This window comes from Engystomops pustulosus, chromosome 8 (assembly GCF_040894005.1).
Source record: "Engystomops pustulosus chromosome 8, aEngPut4.maternal, whole genome shotgun sequence".
Lineage (NCBI taxonomy): Eukaryota > Metazoa > Chordata > Amphibia > Anura > Leptodactylidae > Engystomops > Engystomops pustulosus.
In genome coordinates, this window is record NC_092418.1 from 10920559 (window position 1) to 10939491 (window position 18933).

Below are 18933 nucleotides of genomic sequence, written 5' to 3' on the forward strand. Positions count from 1 at the left end.
AGTTATATTCTTGTACATAGGGGGCAGTATATAGTAGTTATATTCTTGTATATAGGGGGCAGTATTATAGTAGTTATATCCCTGTACATAGGAGACAGTATTATAGTAGTTATATTCTTGTATATAGGGGGCAGTATTATAGTAGTTATATCCCTGTACATAGGGGGCAGTATTATAGTAGTTATATTCTTGTACATAGGGGGCAGTATTATAGTAGTTATATTCTTGTACATAGGGGGCAGTATTATAGTAGTTATATTCTTGTACATAGGGGGCAGTATTATAGTAGTTATATTCCTGTACATAGGGGGCAGTATTATAGTAGTTATATTCTTGTACATAGGGGGCAGTATTATAGTAGTTATATTCTTGTACATAGGGGGCAGTATTATAGTAGTTATATTCCTGTACATAGGGGGCAGTATTATAGTAGTTATATTCCTGTACATAGGGGGCAGTATTATAGTAGTTATATCCCTGTACATAGGGGGCAGTATTATAGTAGTTATATTCTTGTACATAGGGGGCAGTATTATAGTAGTTATATTCCTGTACATAGGGGGCAGTATTATAGTAGTTATATTCTTGTACATAGGGGGCAGTATTATAGTAGTTATATTCTTGTATATAGGGGGCAGTATTATAGTAGTTATATTCTTGTACATAGGGGGCAGTATTATAGTAGTTATATTCTTGTACATAGGGGGCAGTATTATAGTAGTTATATTCCTGTACATAGGGGGCAGTATTATAGTAGTTATATTCCTGTACATAGGGGGCAGTATTATAGTAGTTATATTCCTGTACATAGGGGGCAGTATTATAGTAGTTATATTCTTGTACATAGGGGGCAGTATTATAGTAGTTATATTCTTGTACATAGGGGGCAGTATTATAGTAGTTATATTCTTGTACATAGAGGGCAGTATTATAGTAGTTATATTCCTGTACATAGGGGGCAGTATTATAGTAGTTATATTCTTGTACATAGGGAGCAGTATTACAGTAGTTATATTCTTGTACATAGGGGCAGTATTATAGTAGTTATATTCTTGTACATAGGGGGCAGTATTATAGTAGTTATATTCTTGTACATAGGGGGCAGTATTATAGTAGTTATATCCCTGTACATAGGGGGCAGTATTATAGTAGTTATATTCTTGTACATAGGGGGAAGTATTATAGGAGTTATATTCCTGTACATAGGGGGCAGTATTATAGTAGTTATATTCTTGTACATAGAGGGCAGTATTATAGTTATATTGCTGTGTATATGTGTAGCAAGACAGACGGGTCGGGTATGTTATGATGTAACTGTTCCTCATTACATCCCTCTGATACATCAGGTAGTAGTAATACCGCTCTGTAGATCACAGCTCAGTGTTATATTCAGGCTCTCAGTCACTGGAGATACAGGTCTACGCCTGAGATATTACTGCGGTCAGACATGATACATAATATACGTCCTATAGATGTAACGCTGTCCTGCTGAATGCATACTATAATCACCTCTCCTTAAAGGGAATGTCCAGTGTTTGTACCCTTGCATGTGGATGGAGTCAGTATGTAGATATATAGTAATTACCCTATGTGGGGTATATAGGGGGCACATATGTGCAGCTCCTCCTCCTATGGAGATGGAGCAGCCGGTGCCGGTGCCGGTCCCCGGGGAGCGGCAGCCATGTAATTAGTCATAGTAAATGAGGGAGTGCTGACAGGGGACGTGTTTTATGGGAAGGACACATCCTGCTCCGGGCCCGGAGGAGACAGAGCCATGAATGAAAGGGCAGGCGAGGTCAGAGAGGAGCCCGAGAATCTCCCATGATGCCACTCACCATGCAGCGCCTCGTGCCTCATTTCTTCCAATCAAATACCGGCAGTCACACAATGTATGTCAGGTGTGTGTGATGTCATTCCCGGGAGCAGTGATGTCACAGGCTGTGTGTCAGGTGTGTGTGATGTCATCCCGGGAGCAGTGAGGTCACAGGCTGTGTGTCAGGTGTGTGTGATGTCATTCCCGGGAGCAGTGATGTCACAGGCTGTGTGTCAGGTGTGTGTGATGTCATTCCCGGGAGCAGTGATGTCACAGGCTGTGTGTCAGGTGTGTGTGATGTCATCCCGGGAGCAGTGATGTCACAGGCTGTGTGTCAGGTGTGTGTGATGTCATTCCCGGGAGCAGTGATGTCACAGGCTGTGTGTCAAGTGTGTGTGATGTCATTCCCGGAAGCAGTGATGTCACAGGCTGTGTGTCAGGTGTGTGTGATGTCATTCCCGGGAGCAGTGATGTCACAGGGTGTGTGTCAGGTGTGTGTGATGTCATTCCCGGGAGCAGTGATGTCACAGGGTGTGTGTGATGTCATCCCGGGAGCAGTGATGTCACAGGGTGTGTGTTAGGTGTGTGTGATGTCATTCCCGGGGGCAGTGATGTCACAGGGTGTGTGTCAGGTGTGTGTGATGTCATTCCCGGGAGCAGTGATGTCACAGGCGGTGTGTCAGGTGTGTGTGATGTCATTCCCGGGAGCAGTGATGTCACAGGCGGTGTGTCAGGTGTGTGTGATGTCATTCCCGGGAGCAGTGATGTCACAGGGTGTGTGTCAGGTGTGTGTGATGTCATTCCCGGGAGCAGTGATGTCACAGGGTGTGTGTCAGGTGTGTGATGTCATTCCCGGGAGCAGTGATGTCACAGGGTGTGTGTCAGGTGTGTGTGATGTCATTCCCGGGAGCATTGATGTCACAGGGTGTGTGCCAGGTGTGTGTGATGTCATTCCCGGGAGCAGTGATGTCACAGGCTGTGTGTCAGGTGTGTGTGATGTCATTCCCGGGAGCAGTGATGTCACAGGGTGTGTGCCAGGTGTGTGTGATGTCATTCCCAGGAGCAGTGATGTCACAGGGTGTGTGTCAGGTGTGTGTGATGTCATTCCCAGGAGCAGTGATGTCACAGGCGGTGTGTCAGGTGAGTGTGATGTCATTCCCAGGAGCAGTGATGTCACAGGCGGTGTGTCAGGTGAGTGTGATGTCATTCCCAGGAGCAGTGATGTCACAGGCTCTGTGTCAGGTGTGTGTGATGTCATTCCCGGGAGCATTGATGTCACAGGGTGTGTGTCAGGTGTGTGTGATGTCATTCCCAGGAGCAGTGATGTCACAGGCGGTGTGTCAGGTGAGTGTGATGTCATCCCGGGAGCAGTGATGTCACAGGCTCTGTGTCAGGTGTGTGTGATGTCATTCCCGGGAGCAGTGAGGTCACTTATACTGTGTATTAGACCAGCCTAGATATGTAGAGACACTCCTGGGGCCTCCTCATAGGAAGCACTCCATACCTGTGTATTAGGAGGAGGTGAGAGGTCAGTGTCATTTTTCATTTATCTGTGTATTAGGAGGAGAGCAGTAACGTGATACCTGTTTATAAGGAAGTGGTCTCTGTATATAAGGACAGTGTATGAGGTCTCTGTATATAAGGACAGTGTACGGTCTCTGTATATAAGGACAGTGTATGAGGTCTCTGTATATAAGGACAGTGTATGAGGTCTCTGTATATAAGGACAGTGTACGAGGTCTCTGTATATAAGGACAGTGTACGAGGTCTCTGTATATAAGGACAGTGTACGAGGTCTCTGTATATAAGGACAGTGTACGAGGTCTCTGTATATAAGGACAGTGTACGAGGTCTCTGTATATAAGGACAGTGTATGAGGTATCTGTATATAAGGACAGTGTATGAGGTCCCTGTATATAAGGACAGTGTACGAGGTCTCTGTATATAAGGACAGTGTATGAGGTCTCTGTATATAAGGACAGTGTATGAGGTATCTGTATATAAGGACAGTGTACGGTCTCTGTATATAAGGACAGTGTACGAGGTCTCTGTATATAAGGACAGTGTATGAGGTCTCTGTATATAAGGACAGTGTATGAGGTATCTGTATATAAGGACAGTGTACGGTCTCTGTATATAAGGACAGTGTATGAGGTATCTGTATATAAGGACAGTGTACGGTCTCTGTATATAAGGACAGTGTATGAGGTCCCTGTATATAAGGACAGTGTATGAGGTATCTGTATATAAGGACAGTGTACGGTCTCTGTATATAAGGACAGTGTATGAGGTCTCTGTATATAAGGACAGTGTACGAGGTCTCTGTATATAAGGACAGTGTATGAGGTCTCTGTATATAAGGACAGTGTACGTGGTCTCTGTATATAAGGACAGTGTATGAGGTCTCTGTATATAAGGACAGTGTATGAGATCTCTGTATATAAGGACAGTGTATGAGGTCTCTGTATATAAGGACAGTGTATGAGGTCCCTGTATATAAGGACAGTGTATGGTCTCTGTATATAAGGACAGTGTACGAGGTCTCTGTATATAAGGACAGTGTATGGTCTCTGTATATAAGGACAGTGTACGAGGTCTCTGTATATAAGGACAGTGTATGGTCTCTGTATATAAGGACAGTGTACGAGGTCTCTGTATATAAGGACAGTGTATGAGGTCCCTGTATATAAGGACAGTGTACGAGGTCTCTGTATATAAGGACAGTGTACGAGGTCCCTGTATATAAGGACAGTGTATAAGAGCTGGGTGTATGAGGATGCAGGGATGCGAGGCCTGCTCGGCAGCCATGTATCCCCCCGGTTGGAGGTCTCTGTATATAAGGACAGTGTATGAGGTCTCTGTATATAAGGACAGTGTATGAGGTCCCTGTATATAAGGACAGTGTATGAGGTCTCTGTATATAAGGACAGTGTATGAGGTCTCTGTATATAAGGACAGTGTACGAGGTCTCTGTATATAAGGACAGTGTATGAGGTCTCTGTATATAAGGACAGTGTATGGTCTCTGTATATAAGGACAGTGTATGAGGTCCCTGTATATAAGGACAGTGTATGAGGTCCCTGTATATAAGGACAGTGTATGGTCTCTGTATATAAGGACAGTGTACGAGGTCTCTGTATATAAGGACAGTGTATGGTCTCTGTATATAAGGACAGTGTACGGTCTCTGTATATAAGGACAGTGTATGAGGTATCTGTATATAAGGACAGTGTACGGTCTCTGTATATAAGGACAGTGTATGAGGTCCCTGTATATAAGGACAGTGTACGAGGTCTCTGTATATAAGGACAGTGTACGAGGTCCCTGTATATAAGGACAGTGTATAAGAGCTGGGTGTATGAGGATGCAGGGATGCGAGGCCTGCTCGGCAGCCATGTATCCCCCCGGTTGGAGGTCTCTGTATATAAGGACAGTGTATGAGGTCTCTGTATATAAGGACAGTGTATGAGGTCCCTGTATATAAGGACAGTGTATGAGGTCCCTGTATATAAGGACAGTGTACGAGGTCCCTGTATATAAGGACAGTGTACGAGGTCTCTGTATATAAGGACAGTGTATGAGGTCTCTGTATATAAGGACAGTGTACGAGGTCTCTGTATATAAGGACAGTGTACGAGGTCTCTGTATATAAGGACAGTGTATGGTCTCTGTATATAAGGACAGTGTATGAGGTCCCTGTATATAAGGACAGTGTATGAGGTCCCTGTATATAAGGACAGTGTATGGTCTCTGTATATAAGGACAGTGTACGAGGTCTCTGTATATAAGGACAGTGTATGGTCTCTGTATATAAGGACAGTGTACGGTCTCTGTATATAAGGACAGTGTATGAGGTATCTGTATATAAGGACAGTGTACGGTCTCTGTATATAAGGACAGTGTATGAGGTCCCTGTATATAAGGACAGTGTATGAGGTCTCTGTATATAAGGACAGTGTATGAGGTCCCTGTATATAAGGACAGTGTATGAGGTCCCTGTATATAAGAACAGTGTACGAGGTCTCTGTATATAAGAACAGTGTACGAGGTCTCTGTATATAAGGACAGTGTACGAGGTCCCTGTATATAAGGACAGTGTATGAGGTCCCTGTATATAAGGACAGTGTATGAGGTCTCTGTATATAAGGACAGTGTATGAGGTCCCTGTATATAAGAACAGTGTATGAGGTCTCTGTATATAAGGACAGTGTATGAGGTCCCTGTATATAAGAACAGTGTACGAGGTCTCTGTATATAAGAACAGTGTACGAGGTCTCTGTATATAAGGACAGTGTACGAGGTCCTTGTATATAAGGACAGTGTATAAGAGCTGGGTGGATGAGGATGCAGGGATGCGAGGCCTGCTCGGCAGCCATGTATCCCCCCGGTTGGAGGGGTGGGGGTCTTACCGTTGCTCATGGCATCATCCAGCGTTATTATCCTCCAGACAGGTGACACCAATCCTCCGGTGAGGGGGTCCTGCACCCCCGGGGGGGGAGGTCTTGGAGGGCGGGGGGCGCCGCTGGATCCAATTCTCCTGCTAAATCCTAAGGTGCACGCTAGAGCATCCTCATCATCCTCATCATCATCCCCATCATCCTCCTCCTCAGCACCAGATGTAGGTCACTCCGGCATCTCCCGGCCCCTCATACACAGGGTCCTCTCCGGCCTCAGTCGGGGGGCGCCATCTACCCCCCGGTATAGGAGGATCCAGGGGCAGACGCTGCAGGTGCAGAGGGAAGAATCCTCCGGATAACGGATCCACAATCCTCTCTTTGTCGGCAGGATGAGGGGCAGCGGCCCCCGGGCGAGACCTCCCCACCGCCCGCCACACACAGGGAGTCACACACCGATCCTGTTAAAGAGACATCAGCATTATTATCAATAATTCATGACTCCGGGCTCTCGCCTCCTCCCTGCCCGGCCCTCCCCTCCTCCTCCTCCTCTCCAGAGTCACCGTCCCCTCCTCCCCTGCCATACACAACCAGCTCTGCTACTCCTTCAGCACAGCCACACCGCTACAATACACAGGACAGGGGGCAGAGGCAGTATTATAGTAGTTATATTCCTGCACATAGGGGGCAGTATTATAGTAGTTATATTCCTGTACATAGGGGGCAGTATTATAGTAGTTATATTCCTGTACATAGGGGGCAGTATTATAGTAGTTATATTCCTGTACATAGGGGGCAGTATTATAGTAGTTATATTCCTGTACATAGGGGGCAGTACTATAGTAGTTATATTCTTGTACATAGGGGGCAGTATTATAGTAGTTATATTCTTGTACATGGGGGGCAGTATTATAGTAGTTATATTCCTGCACATAGGAGGCAGTATTATAGTAGTTATATTCCTGTACATAGGGGACAGTATTATAGTAGTTATATTCCTGTACATAGGGGGCAGTATTATAGTAGTTATATTCCTGTACATAGGGGGCAGTATTATAGTAGTTATATTCCTGTACATAGGGGACAGTATTATAGTAGTTATATTCTTGTACATAGGGGGTAGTATTATAGTAGTTATATTCCTGTACATAGGGGACAGTATTATAGTAGTTATATTCCTGTACATAGGGGGCAGTATTATAGTAGTTATATTCCTGTACATAGGGGGCAGTATTATAGTAGTTATATTCCTGTACATAGGGGGCAGTATTATAGTAGTTATATTCCTGCACATAGGGGGCAGTATTATAGTAGTTATATTCTTGTACATGGGGGGCAGTATTATAGTAGTTATATTCCTGCACATAGGAGGCAGTATTATAGTAGTTATATTCCTGTACATAGGGGACAGTATTATAGTAGTTATATTCCTGTACATAGGGGGCAGTATTATAGTAGTTATATTCCTGTACATAGGGGGCAGTATTATAGTAGTTATATTCCTGTACATAGGGGACAGTATTATAGTAGTTATATTCTTGTACATAGGGGGTAGTATTATAGTAGTTATATTCCTGTACATAGGGGACAGTATTATAGTAGTTATATTCCTGTACATAGGGGGCAGTATTATAGTAGTTATATTCCTGTACATAGGGGGCAGTATTATAGTAGTTATATTCCTGTACATAGGGGGCAGTATTATAGTAGTTATATTCCTGCACATAGGGGGCAGTATTATAGTAGTTATATTCTTGTACATAGGGGGCAGTATTATAGTAGTTATATTCCTGTACATAGGGGGCATTATTATAGTAGTTATACTCTTGTACATAGGTGGCAGTATTATAGTAGTTATATTCCTGTACATAGGGGGCAGTATTATAGTAGTTATATTCCTGTACATAGGAGGCAGTATTATAGTAGCTATATTCCTGTACATAGGAGGCAGTATTATAGTAGTTATATTCTTGTACATAGGGGGCAGTATTATAGTAGTTATATTCTTGTACATAGCGGGCAGTATTATAGTAGTTATATTCTTGTACATAGGGGGCAGTATTATAGTAGTTATATTCCTGTACATAGGGGACAGTATTATAGTAGTTATATTCCTGTACATAGGGGGCAGTATTATAGTAGTTATATTCCTGTACATAGGGGGCAGTATTATAGTAGTTATATTCTTGTACATAGGGGGCAGTATTATAGTAGTTATATTCCTGTACATAGGGGGCAGTATTATAGTAGTTATATTCCTGTACATAGGGGGAAGTTTTATAGTAGTTATATTCTTGTACATAGGGGGCAGTATTATAGTAGTTATATTCTTGTACATAGGGGGCAGTATTATAGTAGTTATATTCCTGTACATAGGGGGCAGTATTATAGTAGTTATATTCTTGTACATAGGGGGCAGTATTATAGTAGTTATATTCCTGTACATAGGGGGCAGTATTATAGTAGTTATATTCTTGTACATAGGGGGCAGTATTATAGTAGTTATATTCCTGCACATAGGAGGCAGTATTATAGTAGTTATATTCCTGTACATAGGGGGCAGTATTATAGTAGTTATATTCCTGCACATAGGAGGCAGTATTATAGTAGTTATATTCTTGTACATAGGGGGGCAGTATTATAGTAGTTATATACCTGTACATAGGGGGCAGTATTATAGTAGTAATATTCTTGTACATAGGGGGCAGTATTATAGTAGTTATATTCTTGTACACAGGGGGCAGTATTATAGTAGTTATATTCCTGTACATAGGGGGCAGTATTATAGTAGTTATATCCCTGTACATAGGGGGCAGTATTATAGTAGTAATATTCTTGTACATAGGGGGCAGTATTATAGTAGTTATATTCTTGTACACAGGGGGCAGTATTATAGTAGTTATATTCTTGTACATAGGGGGCAGTATTATAGTAGTTATATTCTTGTACATAGGGGGTAGTATTATAGTAGTTATATTCCTGTACATAGGGGGCAGTATTATAGTAGTTATATTCCTGCACATAGGAGGCAGTATTATAGTAGTTATATTCTTGTACATAGGGGGCAGTATTATAGTAGTTATATTCTTGTACATAGGGGGCAGTATTATAGTAGTTATATTCTTGTACATAGGGGGCAGTATTATAGTAGTTATATTCTTGTACATAGGGGGCAGTATTATAGTAGTTATATTCTTGTACATAGGGGGCAGTATTATAGTAGTTATATTCTTGTACATAGGGGGCAGTATTATTGTAGTTATATTCTTGTACATAGGGGGCAGTATTATAGTAGTTATATTCTTGTACATAGGGGGCAGTATTATACTAGTTATATTCCTGTACATAGGGGGCAGTATTATAGTAGTTATATTCCTGTACATAGGGGGCAGTATTATAGTAGTTATATTCTTGTACATAGGGGGCAGTATTATAGTAGTTATATTCCTGTACATAGGGGGCAGTATTATAGTAGTTATATTCCTGTACATAGGGGGCAGTATTATAGTAGTTATATTCTTGTACATAGGGGGCAGTATTATAGTAGTTATATTCCTGTACATAGGAGGCAGTATTATAGTAGTTATATCCCTGTACATAGGGGGCAGTATTATAGTAGTTATATTCCTGTACATAGGGGGCAGTATTATAGTAGTTATATCCCTCTACATAGGGGGCAGTATTATAGTAGTTATATTCTTGTACATAGGGGGCAGTATTATAGTAGTTATATTCTTGTATATAGGGGGCAGTATTATAGTAGTTATATTCTTGTACATAGGGGGCAGTATTATAGTAGTTATATTCCTGTACATAGGGAGCAGTATTATAGTAGTTATATTCTTGTACATAGGGGGTAGTATTATAGTAGTTATATTCCTGTACATAGGGGGCAGTACTATAATAGTTATATTCTTGTACATAGGGGGCAGTATTATAGTAGTTATATTCCTGTACATAGGGGGCAGTATTATAGTAGATATATTCTTGTACATAGGGGGCAGTATTATAGTAGTTATATTCCTGTACATAGGGGGCAGTATTATAGTAGTTATATTCTTGTACATAGGGGGCAGTATTATAGTAGTTACACCATGAGTATAGTGGTATATACTCCCAGGAGAGGACTACATCATGACTATATTCTAATCCACTTTCCTTGGTAAGATCCAGTGTTGTGGTCTGTGAGGTCATCAGCAATGCTGTGATTTTCCAGTTATTTCCCTTCCCCCATCGTGCAGGTCAATATCATGAAGGGTCTAGCAGATAACAGGTCATAGGAGCACCGTGTACATATAACACCGGTGAAAGGAGAAAAGAAAGGTTGCGAAAAAAAAGAAAGACTCTGAAATATGGTGACAGCCACGTGGCCCGTTCTATTACAGAGTCTCACCAGAAGTGATGCTGGAGTTATCATTGTCATCGGGAGATTGATGGAAGAAGCTGCGCAGGGCAGAAGAGCTGAGGATCATCTCATTGTACCTGAATATACAGCAGGATTGGCTCCTCACAAAACCATGTCACCTCCTTGGGTTTGGTTTCCATACAGTAGAGGGCCAGCAGTATGTCACCTCCTTGGGTTTGGTTTCCATACAGTAGAGGGCCAGCAGTATGTCACCTCCTTGGGTTTGGTTTCCATACAGTAGAGGGCCAGCAGTATGTCACCTCCTTGGGTTTGGTTTCCATACAGTAGAGGGCCAGCAGTATGTCACCTCCTTGGGTTTGGTTCCCATACAGTAGAGGGCCAGCAGTACGTCACCTCCTTGGGTTTGGTTACCATACAGTAGAGGGCCAGCAGTACGTCACCTCCTTGGGTTTGATTCCCATACAGTAGAGGGCCAGCAGTACGTCACCTCCTTGGGTTTGGTTCCCATACAGTAGAGGGCTAGCAGTACGTCACCTCCTTGGGTTTGGTTCCCATACAGTAGAGGGCCAACAGTATGTCACCTCCTCGGGTTTGGTTCCCATACAGTAGAGGGCCAGCAGTATGTCACCTCCTTGGGTTTGGTTTCCATACAGTAGAGGGCTAGCAGTATGTCACCTCCTTGGGTTTGGTTCCCATACAGTAGAGGGCCAGCAGTATGTCACCTCCTTGGGTTAGGTTTCGATACAGTAGAGGGCCAGCAGTATGTCACCTCCTTGGGTTTGGTTTCCATAAAGTAGAGGGCCAGCAGTATGTCACCTCCTTGGGTTTGGTTTGCATACAGTAGAGGGCCAACAGTATGTCACCTCCTTGGGTTTGGTTCCCATACAGTAGAGGGCCAGCAGTATGTCATCTCCTTGGGTTTGGTTTCTATACAGTAGAGGGCCAGCAGTATGTCACCTCCTTGGGTTTGGTTTCCATACAGTAGAGGGCCAGCAGTACGTCACCTCCTTGGGTTTGGTTACCATACAGTAGAGGGCCAGCAGTACGTCACCTCCTTGGGTTTGGTTACCATACAGTAGAGGGCCAGCAGTACGTCACCTCCTTGGGTTTGGTTCCCATACAGTAGAGGGCCAGCAGTACGTCACCTCCTTGGGTTTGGTTACCATACAGTAGAGGGCCAGCAGTACGTCACCTCCTTGGGTTTGGTTCCCATACAGTAGAGGGCCAGCAGTACGTCACCTCCTTGGGTTTGGTTCCCATACAGTAGAGGGCTAGCAGTACGTCACCTCCTTGGGTTTGGTTCCCATACAGTAGAGGGCCAACAGTATGTCACCTCCTCGGGTTTGGTTCCCATACAGTAGAGGGCCAGCAGTATGTCACCTCCTTGGGTTTGGTTTCCATACAGTAGAGGGCTAGCAGTATGTCACCTCCTTGGGTTTGGTTCCCATACAGTAGAGGGCCAGCAGTATGTCACCTCCTTGGGTTAGGTTTCCATACAGTAGAGGGCCAGCAGTATGTCACCTCCTTGGGTTTGGTTTCCATACAGTAGAGGGCCAGCAGTATGTCACCTCCTTGGGTTTGGTATCCATACAGTAGAGGGCCAGCAGTATGTCACCTCCTTGGGTTTGGTTTCCATACAGAAGAGGGCCAACAGTATGTCACCTCCATGGGTTTGGTTCCCATACAGTAGAGGGCCAGCAGTATGTCATCTCCTTGGGTTTGGTTTCTATACAGTAGAGGGCCAGCAGTATGTCACCTCCTTGGGTTTGGTTCCCATACAGTAGAGGGCCAGCAGTATGTCACCTCCTTGGGTTTGGTTTCCATACAGTAGAGGGCCAACAGTATGTCACCTCCTCGGGTTTGGTTCCCATACAGTAGAGGGCCAACAGTATGTCATCTCCTTGGGTTTGGTTTCCATACAGTAGAGGGCCAGCAGTATGTCACCTCCTTGGGTTAGGTTTCCATACAGTAGAGGGCAGCAGTATGTCACCTCCTTGGGTTTGGTTTCCATACAGTAGAGGGCCAACAGTATGTCTCCTCCTTGGGTTAGGCTTCCATACAGTAGAGGGCCAGCAGTAGGTCACCTCCTTGGGTTTGGTTTCCATACAGTAGAGGGCCAGCAGTATGTCACCTCCTCGGGTTTGGTTCCCATACAGTAGAAGGCCAGCAGTATGTCACCTCCTTGGGTTTGGTTCCCATACAGTAGAGGGCCAACAGTATGTCATCTCCTTGGGTTTGGTTACCATACAGTAGAGGGCCAGCAGTATGTCACCTCCTTGGGTTTGGTTTCCATACAGTAGAAGGCCAACAGTAGGTCACCTCCTTGGGTTTGGTTCCCATACAGTAGAGGGCCAACAGTATGTCATCTCCTTGGGTTTGGTTTCCATACAGTAGAGGGCCAGCAGTATGTCACCTCCTTGGGTTAGGTTTCCATACAGTAGAGGGCCAGCAGTATGTCACCTCCGTGGGTTTGGTTTCCATAAAGTAGAAGGCCAACAGTAGTTCACCTCCTTGGGTTTGGTTTCCATACAGTAGAGGGCCAACAGTATGTCACCTCCTCGGGTTTGGTTCCCATACAGTAGAGGGCCAACAGTATGTCATCTCCTTGGGTTTGGTTTCCATACAGTAGAGGGCCAGCAGTATGTCACCTCCTTGGGTTAGGTTTCCATACAGTAGAGGGCCAGCAGTATGGTCTATGGTCACCCCTTAGATTTTAGAGCAATGTCTTCTGAGTCGCGATGGTGAGATAGACCAGGGTTTGGTAGGCTCCAGGAGGACAATTCTTTCCCAAAGTTGTAAAGTCAATAGGTTTTTGATGTGTGAACTAGAAGTGAGGGATCTTTTCGTGTTCTAGGAGGCCTGAATAGTTTCAACCCTACCACCAATCGGTGACAGATGATCTGCAACAGAATACCTCAGAGGAAGAGATAAAATAAGTTTAAAGAACACTTACAGTGGTGGCCAAAAGTATTGGCACCCCTGCAATTCTGTCAGATAATACTCAAAAGATGTTTTTATCCAAAAAATGATTGCAATCAGAAATTCTTTGGTATTATTATCTTCATTAAATTTGTCTTCAATGTAAAACCACAAAAAGAATTGTCAAAAAGCCAAAGTGGATTTAATTCCAGACCAAACAGAAAAAAGGGGGTGGACAAAAGTATTGGTACTGTTTGTGGCACCTCCCTAGATGAAGATGTGTAAAGCCCCTGGCACTGTGGCACCTCCCTAGATGAAGAAGGGTAAAGCCCCTGGCACTGTGGCTCCTCCCTAGATGAAGAAGTGTAAAGCCCCTGGCACTGTGGCTCCTCCCTAGATGAAGAAGTGTAAAGCCCCTGGCACTGTGGCACCTCCCTAGATTAGGAAGTGTAAAGCCCCCGGCACTGTGGCACCTCCCTAGACGAAGAAGTGTAAAGCCCCCGGCACTGTGGCACCTCCCTAGATGAAGAAGTGTAAAGCCCCTGGCACTGAGGCACCGCCCTACATGAAGATGTGTAAAGCCCCCGGCACTGTGGCACCTCCCTAGATGAAGATGTGTAAAGCCCCTGGCACTGTGGCACCTCCCTACATGAAGAAGTCTAAAGCCCCTGGCACTGTGGCACCTCCTTAGATGAAGAAGTGTAAAGCCCCTGGCACTGTGGCACCTCCCTAGATGAAGATGTGTAAAGCCCCTGGCGCTGTGGCACCGCCCTACATGAAGATGTGTAAAGCCCCCGGCGCTGTGGCACCGCCCTAGATGAAGAAGTGTGAAGCCCCTGGCACTGTGGCACCTCCCTACATGAAGAAGTCTAAAGCCCCTGGCACTGTGGCTCCTCCCTAGATGAAGAAGTGTAAAGCCCCTGGCACCTCCCTAGATGAAGAAGTGTAAAGCCCCTGGCACTGTGGCACCTCCCTAGATTAAGAAGGGTAAAGCCCCTGGCACTGTGGCACCTCCCTAGATTAAGAAGGGTAAAGCCCCTGGCACTGTGGCACCTCCCTAGATGAAGAAGTGTAAAGCCCCTGGCACTGTGGCACCTCCCTAGATGAAGAAGTGTAAAGCCCCTGGCACTGTGGCACCTCCCTAGATGAAGATGTGTAAAGCCCCTGGCGCTGTGGCACCGCCCTACATGAAGAAGTGTAAAGCCCCTGGCACTGTGGCACCGCCCTACATGAAGATGTGTAAAGCCCCTGGCGCTGTGGCACCGCCCTCCATGAAGAAGTGTGAAGCCCCTGGCACTGTGGCACCTCCCTACATGAAGAAGTCTAAAGCCCCTGGCACTGTGGCACCTCCCTAGATGAAGAAGTGTAAAGCCCCTGGCACTGTGGCACCTCCCTAGATGAAGAAGTGTAAAACCCCTTGCACTGTGGCACCTCTCTAGATGAAGAAGGGTAAAGCCCCTGGCACTGTGGCACCTACCTAGATTAATAAGGGTAAAGCCCCTGGCACTGTGGCACCTACCTAGATTAAGAAGGGTAAAGCCCCTGGCACTGTGGCACCTCCCTAGATTAAGAAGGGTAAAGCCCCTGGCACTGTGGTACCTCCCTAGATGAAGAAGTGTAAGCCCCTGGCACTGTGGCACCTCCCTAGATTAAGAAGGGTAAAGCCCCTGGCACTGTGGCACCTCCCTAGATGAAGAAGTGTAAGCCCCTGGCACTGTGGCACCTCCCTAGAAGAAGAAGTGTAATGCCCCTGGCACTGTGGCACCTCCCTAGATGAAGAAGGGTAAAGCACCTGGCACTGTGGCACCTACCTAGATTAAGAAGGGTAAAGCCCCTGGCACTGTGGCACCTCCCTAGATTAAGAAGGGTAAAGCCCCTGGCACTGTGGTAACACCCTAGATTAAGAAGTGTAAAGCCCCTGGCACAGTGGCTCCTCCCTAGAAGAAGAAGTGTAAAGCCCCTGGCACAGTGGCTCCTCCCTAGAAGAAGTGTAATGCCCCTGGCACTGTGGCACCTCTCTAGATGAAGAAGGGTAAAGCCCCTGGCACTGTGGCACCTACCTAGATTAAGAAGGGTAAAGCCCCTGGCACTGTGGCACCTACCTAGATTAAGAAGGGTAAAGCCCCTGGCACTGTGGCACCTACCTAGATTAAGAAGGGTAAAGCCCCTGGCACTGTGGTACCACCCTAGATTAAGAAGTGTAAAGCCCCTGGCACAGTGGCTCCTCCCTAGAAGAAGTGTAATGCCCCTGGCACTGTGGCACCTCCCTAGATGAAGAAGTGTAAAGCCCCTGTCACTGTGGTACCTCCCTAGATGAAGAAGTGTAAGCCCCTGGCACTGTGGCACCTCCCTAGATGAAGAAGTGTAAGCCCCTGGCACTGTGGCACCTCCCTAGATGAAGAAGGGTAAAGCCCCTGGCACTGTGGCACCTACCTAGATTAAGAAGGGTAAAGCCCCTGGCACTGTGGCACCTCCCTAGATTAAGAAGGGTAAAGCCCCTGGCACTGTGGTAACACCCTAGATTAAGAAGTGTAAAGCCCCTGGCACTGTGGCACCTCCCTAGATTAAGAAGGGTAAAGCCCCTGGCACTGTGGTAACACCCTAGATTAAGAAGTGTAAAGCCCCTGGCACAGTGGCTCCTCCCTAGAAGAAGAAGTGTAAAGCCCCTGGCACAGTGGCTCCTCCCTAGAAGAAGTGTAATGCCCCTGGCACTGTGGCACCTCTCTAGATGAAGAAGGGTAAAGCCCCTGGCACTGTGGCACCTCTCTAGATGAAGAAGGGTAAAGCCCCTGGCACTGTGGCACCTACCTAGATTAAGAAGGGTAAAGCCCCTGGCACTGTGGCACCTACCTAGATTAAGAAGGGTAAAGCCCCTGGCACTGTGGTACCACCCTAGATTAAGAAGTGTAAAGCCCCTGGCACAGTGGCTCCTCCCTAGAAGAAGTGTAATGCCCCTGGCACTGTGGCACCTCCCTAGATGAAGAAGTGTAAAGCCCCTGTCACAGTGGCTCCTCCCTTTTTGCGAAAAGGCATCAACATAGAGTTTACAGGAAAAAAAAAAAAGAGGTCTTCAAAGAAAAGAACACGGTCCCCACAGTCAAACATGGCGGAGGTTCCCTGATGTTTGGAGGCTGCTTTGCTGCCTCTGGCACTAGACTGCTTGACCGTGTATATGGCATTATGAAGTCTGAAGACTACCAACACATTTTGCAGCATAATGTAAGGCCCAGTGTGAGAAAGCTGGGCCTTCCTCAGGGGTCATGGGTCTTCCAGCAGGACAATGACCCAAAACACACTTCAAAAAGCCCTAAAAAATGGTTTGAAAGAAAGAGCTGGAGACCAGCAATGAGTCCAGACCTGGATCCCATAGAACCTGTAAAGAGATCTCACAATGGCCGTTTCTACCACCATTTGAGAAACCCTTTAAAACACCTTTATGACCCCAAACTCTTGGACCTTAGAGTTGGAGCCTATGCTCCTGTTAAAAGTTGGTCCCAAAAGATCTCAGGTACAAGCAAATCCTGCTCAGTCCTTCCCCTTTGTCCATTTGTGAGTCCTCTTTCCCAGGCACAATGAGGAGGTACTTCCACATCTGCTGTACCTAGCTTGGATCACATGTGGTGGTGTTGTTCACCACTAGAGTCCATCAGGAGCAGGAGGTCTCACATTGTTCTGCCTCATAGACTTCTTAGTAACAGACTTACTCAACGCAAGGAGTTTATTTTCTTAACTTTTCAAAGCTTCTTCCAACTAGACGATGTGGTCTCCTCAGGATTGAGACGTCTCTACTTTTCTAGAACACTAATCTTTGATTTTCTTGGATCCCACTCCTCTCGGAAGTCGTGGATACACTCCTCTGCACGGGGCTCTCCTCCGTCTTTGTTGGTCCAAAGGTCACACACACGTTTCATTGTCAAAGTTTTTAGGGCGGTCAGGCCCATAACTTTGTCCCCAACCCATCCTCTACTCTCCCACAGAAAGGATCCTAGAATTCCTACAAGGATTTCCCGAACCTGTTTATTCTCCGTGAGGCCCCTGATCTATCTTAATCTTATCCAATCTTTGCCACCCAACTTGTCTAAATTTTGTACTTTCAGCATACACCTTATTTCTATATCTTGGCCGGCTCATCACTAGACTATCCTCCATGTGGACGCTGACCTCTCTCTCACTTCGATTCTTTACCACCCAACTTCTTGCCTAAATTTTGTACTTTCCACATACCGTTCATTTCTTTATCTTGGCCGGCTCATCACTAGACGTTTGCCAGCCACTAGGTGACTGTGTCAAGAGGTAGTGACCTGGTGGTCTTCTGAGAGTTAAATCCAGATCCTTATATAGAAGTTACAGCGTAAACACCAGGTAGACCCATTAAGCTTTGCCTCAAGAACTAGACCTGGTGGTGGCCAAGACCTCTCGAAGTGATTGACCAAGAATTGGCAAACGAAGTCAGTGTCCGTATCTTCACTTCTTGCCTAGAACGGTGCTGTACACAGTACGGTGGCTGTGCTTGGTATTGCAACTGATTTAATCGGGGTTGGGCTAACATATGTGGTCACTGGCCTCAAATGCGGAAGCGATTCTGAGAATTGGGCAGCAATTTGCCAGTGATGCCGGAGGTCTGACTACCGCGCCACCAATATTTAAAAATCGGAGAATCCCTTTAAGTTGTAACCTGGATGTCTTGGACTTTGGACCTACAATTGCTGTGGTAATGGACTGATCCGCACCCCAAATACTTAGCCGGGACAGGCCTCTGTTTATGTTGGTTGCACAAACTTTTCCAATAAAAGGAATCTTATTCGTCAGTCACTAAGTGACCTTTAACCTACGGGGCGATCTTCACATATTGTTTCAATGTAACAAGAATTCCGACACATTCCATATAGAGGCAGGATCAAAGGTTTCCTGGAAATGGATAATCAATCTATAAGAAAACATTCATCCGTGATTAACCCCGCTACATAAACCACTGCCATCTCGTTATCCACCAGAATCGGTAATTAAAACACTGCACTCATTAATACACCCCCTCCAAACCCCCCCCCCCCCCCCCGGTGACTAGACGAGTATTAAAGTTTAATTACAATCAAATAAAAAATATCACGTAACAAAAAGCTGCAGATGGCCCAATAATACGGGGACATCAATAATTAATAGTGTGGGGGATAGTACAGGGGACAGCGCTCAGCAGGGGACACACTGTGCCGCCATATTGTAAGACACAGAAATAATCAGTCACCGCCATAAACACAACAGAAGAAGATAATATAATAGCGTCTCAGTGCAGAACGGAAGATCAAAGGGAAAGAGCCGACTACAGAGATGGAAATACAGCACCCAGGGGGCCCAATACAGCTTATATGACACAATATATACCGCAATACTACAACTTATAAGAAGGAGCTTAGTTAGTTATATTCCTGTACATAGGGGGCAGT

General features: G+C 45.5%; 1 protein-coding gene across 2 annotated transcripts in view; it reads right to left on the bottom strand.

The window, feature by feature from the left end:
• FBXL16 (F-box and leucine rich repeat protein 16) overlaps positions 1-18933 on the bottom strand; it is a 67467-nt gene that overhangs the window by 23383 nt on the left and 25151 nt on the right. The window contains exon 3 of one of the 2 annotated variants that reach the window (XM_072119703.1): positions 6223-6668. The gene's annotated coding sequence lies outside the window, so the exon portion shown is untranslated. Of the gene's footprint in view, positions 1-6222; positions 6739-18933 lie in introns of those variants that run through there. The other variant, XM_072119702.1, reaches the window with a different exon arrangement.